The sequence below is a fragment of the Anabrus simplex genome, chromosome 3 (assembly GCF_040414725.1).
Source record: "Anabrus simplex isolate iqAnaSimp1 chromosome 3, ASM4041472v1, whole genome shotgun sequence".
Lineage (NCBI taxonomy): Eukaryota > Metazoa > Arthropoda > Insecta > Orthoptera > Tettigoniidae > Anabrus > Anabrus simplex.
Genome location: NC_090267.1, coordinates 348,612,600 through 348,618,599, shown reverse-complemented (window position 1 = coordinate 348,618,599; position 6,000 = coordinate 348,612,600). Strand labels below are relative to the sequence as shown.

At 42.5% G+C, this 6,000-nt stretch overlaps 1 protein-coding gene across 1 annotated transcript in view; it reads left to right on the top strand.

Annotated features, from left to right (window-relative positions):
• Window positions 1-1,891: 1,891 nt before the first annotated feature.
• Window positions 1,892-6,000, top strand: part of LOC136866806 (mucin-20) — a 561,782-nt gene continuing 557,673 nt past the window's right edge. Inside the window, exon 1 of the mRNA XM_067143911.2 lies at window positions 1,892-2,048. The gene's annotated coding sequence lies outside the window, so the exon portion shown is untranslated. The remainder of the gene's footprint in view (window positions 2,049-6,000) is intronic.

The window sequence follows — 6,000 nt, the reverse complement described above, 5'->3', positions numbered from 1 at the left end:
AGTCGCGCAGGAGTTCTTGTATGTGCTAATAAACTAACCGACACGAGGCTGACTTATTTGAGCACCTTCAAATACAACCGGACTGAGGCAGGATCAAATCTGCCAATTTGGGGCCAGAAGGCCAGTGCCTCAACACCTGAGCCACTCAGCCCAGCGATCACAATTTGAAGATAAAGTTGGAATTCAGGCGGACATATTGGGGCAAATATTCCTTTATAGGAAGAGGCGATAGGGATTGAATAATTTTCCAAGGCAGATGTTCAATAAATTTTCAAATTCTTTGCAGTTATTTAAGAGAAGATTAGGTAAACAACAGATAGGGGATTTACAACCTGAGCAACTGCCCTAAATGAAGATCAGTGGTGATTGATTGATTGATTGATTGATTGATTGATTGATTGATTGATTGATTGATTGATTGATTGATTGATTGATTGATTGATTGATTGATTGATTGATTGATTGATTGATTGATTGATTGATTGATTGATTGATTGATTGATTGATTGATTGATTGATTGAGCAAACACGGATGATAAAATATTGTAATAAATAATTTTCAGTTTTCATTGACATGTTTGGGTCGTCCCATTGATTATTATAAGACGTATTCGCGTGACGACTTCATTCATTATTTTCTTCTTCTTCATAATCTGTTTGCCCTCCAAGGTTGATTCTCCCCTCAGACTCAGCAAGGGATCCCACCTCTAGCGCCTCAAGGGCAGTGTCCTGGAGCTTGAGACATGGGGTCGTGAACACAACTGTGGGAGAGGATCAGTACCCCGTCCAGGCGGCCTCACGTGCTATGCTGAACATGGGCCTTGTGGGCGATGGGAAGATTGGGAGGGATAGAAAGGAAGAGGAAAGGAAGCGGCCGTAGCCTTAAGTTAGGTACCATCCCAGCCTTTGCCTGGAGGAGAAGCGGGAAACCACGGATAACCACTTCGAGGATGGCTGAGGAGGGAATCGAACCCGTCTACTCAGTTGACCTCCCGAGGCTGAGTGGACCCCGTTCCAGACCTCGCAAACCACTTATTAAATTTCGTGGCAGGCCCGGGAATCGAACCCGGGCCTCCGGGGTTGGCAGCTAATCACAGCAACCACTACACCTCAGAGGCGTACTAATTATTTTTTATTTAAATTATTTGATGTTTCGAGCAAATCTGTATTATATTATTCTTTTCCTACCGCTTTTCCCACACGTGAGGGGTCGCGGGTGCGAACTGCGTCGCACATGTGGATTTGGCCCTGCTTTACGGCCGGATGCCCTTCCTGCCGGCAACCCTATATGGAGGGATGTAATCACTATTGCGTGTTTCTGTGATGGTTGGTAGTGTAGTGTGTTGTGTGAATATAAAGGGGAGAGTGTTGGGACAGACACAAACACCCAGTCCCCGAGCAGGAAGAATTAGTCAGAAGCGATTAAAATCCCCGATCCGACCGGGAATCGAACCCGGGACCCTCTGAACCGAAGGCCAGTATGCTGACCAATCAGCCAACGAGTCGGACCAAGCAAATTGTTAATTTACCATAAACAATTCTCGTCCTCAAACAGTGTCTTCTCCTCGCTGTGGAAGAAACAACTGTCATTACGAGAGATTTCTCGGTTCAAGCCACAGAATTTAGCTCCATTTAGAATGCTGTTGAGTTGCTTCCACAGGCCGCCCGATCAATTAGCTGTAGTATGGGGTTCAAGTAATTGTGAGAATAGAACAGTTTGTTTCCTCGTGCACTTGATGCTCATGTGTTTACAACTGTGCGAGGGAGTGTGTCTGTGTGGTGTGGCAGCCAATAAGGAGCCGCCGCGGGGGATGCCGGGTAATGAAACCAGCTGCGAGCCAGTCGACGCGCGGGCGCAGACAGTTGACAGTGGCTGTGCGTACCAGTGACAGTTGATGTAAGGCTCTCGTCTCGGTGCGTGCGGAGCCGTGTATACGCGTGCGTAGTGGTGCTGGTGTTGTCACGTGATCGTGTGGTTAATTTACCGTGTGATAAGGAGTGTGTAACTAAATACTGCCTTTTCAGAAGAACAAATTATCCTGTGTGCTGTAAGTAGATTGATACATGTTACGTTAGTCGGCTATTTCCAAACTATCTATCAATTGATGTTCCGCCTCACTTATTGAATTGTGCCGGCACTACTGATAGCGCTGTCAAATACATAACAGTGATAACATCTATATTTGTGTTCAAACGAAAACAGTGTAGCCGATGAGAATCTCGCGATTTATTTTTCTCTAATGCATTGCTGTTCTGTTTTAATTGTAAGGATGTCGAGATCATCATCCCCATGTGATTTCCCAGTGTGCGTGAAGATGTGCATATATAAGATGATATTGTAGGAATATGTCATTACATAGGCTAGGAATGGCAACAGTGTCGTGAACTGTTTAGGGGCACACCATTTACGTAGAATGCAATAACACAAAATTTGTAACTTTCGGGGTAGTCTCTGAAAATGGGCTTTCCTTCTTATTTGTGTGTGTGAATTATGCCTGATAGCTTGCGTTTCTGTGGTGTATAAACAATATTTCTCTGGGGTCATTGCTGATGAGAGAGGCCGGCAATAATAAGAATGGAATCACTCTATTTTTTTGGGGGCAATTTGAAGTCATGGTAGTCAGTTTCTAAAATCAGCTAGCAGTGAATTACAGTTCTACAGTGTTCATTGGTATCCGTCGAATGAGGATGGGCTACCCTTACTAGTCTATGCATTAATTTTCTCTGTTGCTACAAAACATTTTTAACAGTTTAGGTCACTTATTTTATGATAATATTTGACTTGTTTAGCTGTAAGTGAGAGAAGTTTGCGTTACAATTGTGATGCTCTGGTGCTGGGAAGTTTTGATTTAAATGCGCCGGTTTGTTTATAAATGTCAACACTCCTGAGTGGCTCAGGTGGTAAAAGTCTTTTGAGTCCAAGGTGTCTGGTTCGATCTTAGTTCGTTCGTATGGTATCTGCAGGTGCTCAAACACGCCAGCATCGTTTCGGTATTTTTAACAGCCCATAAAAGTAACCTTGAGGGACAAAACTCCGGTAACTAGGTATCTCTGAAAATCGCAGTACTTAGTGGGACCTAAAACCAAGAACATTATTATTTTGCTAAATACCTTCCCTTTTAATGAAAAGATGAACATCTGCTTAATTGCCTATCTTAAGATTATGTACCCTATATCTTGCCTTATGGAATTACTGTACACAGTATAATTTATGATAAACGTTTTTAAGACATCGGAAGTACTTTTACGAACATTTTCTTTCTAATGCTACAGATTTCAAGACACTACAGGGAACCGAAATATTGTGTGGAGAGGGTGTTTACATTATACGTCGGTAAACCTGCTTAGACAGGTCTTTCGCATTTCAGCAGGATTCGATCCCGCGACCTTGAAGATGTGAGGCGAGCACTTACCAAGACCGCTACGCTGCTGCTCTATATAAATGTAAATTAAACGTTTAACTTACAACTGCAGAAAAGCGGCGAATATATTTCAGTTCTCAGATAAAAACTCGTGCGTTATTCCATACGTTGAGACTGAGTAATCTTGTCTCCTGGTAGTACGAATATACGCATACATGTGCGAGGGCTGCTAAATTCATTAAAATTGACTTAAAACCCATCCGGTACATGTATTACCACACCACTTTATATAATCAAGGCCGAGTGTAATCTTCGCAGTGCTGGAGGGAAGGAAGCTTTCTCCTCCGAAATCCGTGTTGGCGTTAAATGGTTTACGAATAGGAATTACGATGGCTATGTACATTATGCTCAGAGCAATAATTCTCCGTGTTTATGTGGCGGACTCTGATGAGAGCGTGTAATGATGGTGTAAGAAGAAAGGCGAAACGCTGCCTGAACGCAACTTTCTCCTATCGGTTAGACATGATGGGGCCGGGATAATGCCTAACGTAGGCCAGGGCCGCTTCCTACCCAATCCCATCCTTTAATTACAAATACAACAATACAGGCAGGTTATCCGTCATACTACACACGTTCCAAACACATGGAGCCCTCCAGGCCTCAGGTTTAACGAGTGATTTGCCGTCTACTGTGCCATGTGTGTGTGTGTGTGTGTGTGTGTGTGTAAATTCCACTGTTTGTTATTTTTGTTTGATGCTGCTATGGTCTTGTGGTTAGCGTTGGAGTTTTCCAGTTGTTTGGTCCCGGCGTGGTAGCGCCATAGACGAGTGGCGTTGTCATCCTTTTCTCTCCAAGGCGACCGCGGTTCGTAACCAAGTTGATGAAAGTAGAAATTTTAAAATAAAAAGGTACGTCTTTTAGGTTTGGATGTCACGTAAATGTGGTGGTCTCATAGCTATGATCACGTTACGTAAAACTTCGAGCTTGCTTGTCCCAGTTCGAAGCCTCGCTCTATGTCAAAAACAAAGCTGGCAACTGCTAACAATTTATAAATAAAAAAATTATAAATTATAAATCGGCATTGATTTTCTACATAAAGAATGTAAATAAATAAAAATAATATAATTATTTAAGTCATTGCTCATAGAGATTTAATGACGCCGTTATTAACCAAAGGGAATTTTAAGAAGTGATAAGACCTTACAAACTCCAAGGACCAGTAAAATGTGTACGGACCACTAATTACATGGACCTAAAATATTTGGACCGTTGTGGGTACTACTAATATTTGTGACCGATTGTTTCATTCATATCACAATAAATCTAGAAGCATGTTGTGGATATTTACGGAAACTCAGTCAGTTTAATTGGATGTGAACTATTAAACATCAATGATTATTTAATAGACTTTTAATCTCCATTAAAGAAGTAGGCTTAATAATCTCCTACAATTACGTTATTGCATACGTTTAATGGAATGGCTGTGTGTTTCAATATTGGTAGACTTATTATTATTATTATTATTATTATTATTATTATTATTATTATTATTATTATTATTATTATTATTGACATTTTCGTAATCAAATGATTCGCCATCTACTGTGCCATGTGTGTGTAAATTCCACTGTTTGTTATTTTTGTTTAATGCTGCTATGGTCTAGTGGTTAGCACTGGAGCTTTTTAGTTGTTTGGTCCCGTTTCACATTGCGGGATCGAATGCTGCTCAAATGAGAAAGACCTGTCTAAGTAGGTTTACCGACGTGTGGTAGGTATGGTATGTGCTAGGCCTACATGAAAATGATGAGGTTTGGCCTATATTTAAAAAACACAAACATCCATCTTCCGAACAGAGGAATTAACTAGACAGGGATAAAATGCCCCTCCCACAGGGAATTGAACCCGGAACCCTCTGAACCGAAGGCGAAGCCAAGAAGACAGACATTGGATGGATTACAGTAACAACATTCTTATTCCGCGTACCGGGCGAGTTGGCCGTGCGCGTAGAGGCGCGCGGCTGTGAGCTTGCATCCGGGAGATAGTAGGTTCGAATCCCACTATCGGCAGCCCTGAAAATGGTTTTCCGTGGTTTCCCATTTTCACACCAGGCAAATGCTGGGGCTGTACCTTAATTAAGGCCACGGCCGCTTCCTTCCAACTCCTATGCCTTTCCTATCCCATCGTCGCCATAAGACCTATTTGTGTCGCCGCGACGTAAAGCAAATTTAAAAAAACTTATCCCAAGTACCAACTACAAAGGGATTAAGCTCGAACGTTATTGTTTTATGACTATCATTTAACTCTTTACAAAGTGTTCATAAAGCCCCTAGCTTATTCCACGCTGAGAGTGAGTTAGTACTACGGGAAAGAGCATGGATTAGGCAAAGAAAGAGCAGAGAAGCGACCATAGTCATTCAGAAAAGTATAGTTTCTGTACCGGCCCCGCGGTGTAGGGGGAAACGCGTCCGCCTTTCACCCGGCGGCCCCGGGTTCGATTACCGGGTGAGTCAGGGGACTGGGTGTTGGTGTCGTCCTTAACGTTCCTTTCCTCACATTCAACACCTACACTTCCTCCATTCCAATTACACGCAGGTTCATATCATATGGTGCAAGTAGGGGCAAAAGATCTCTACAGGTC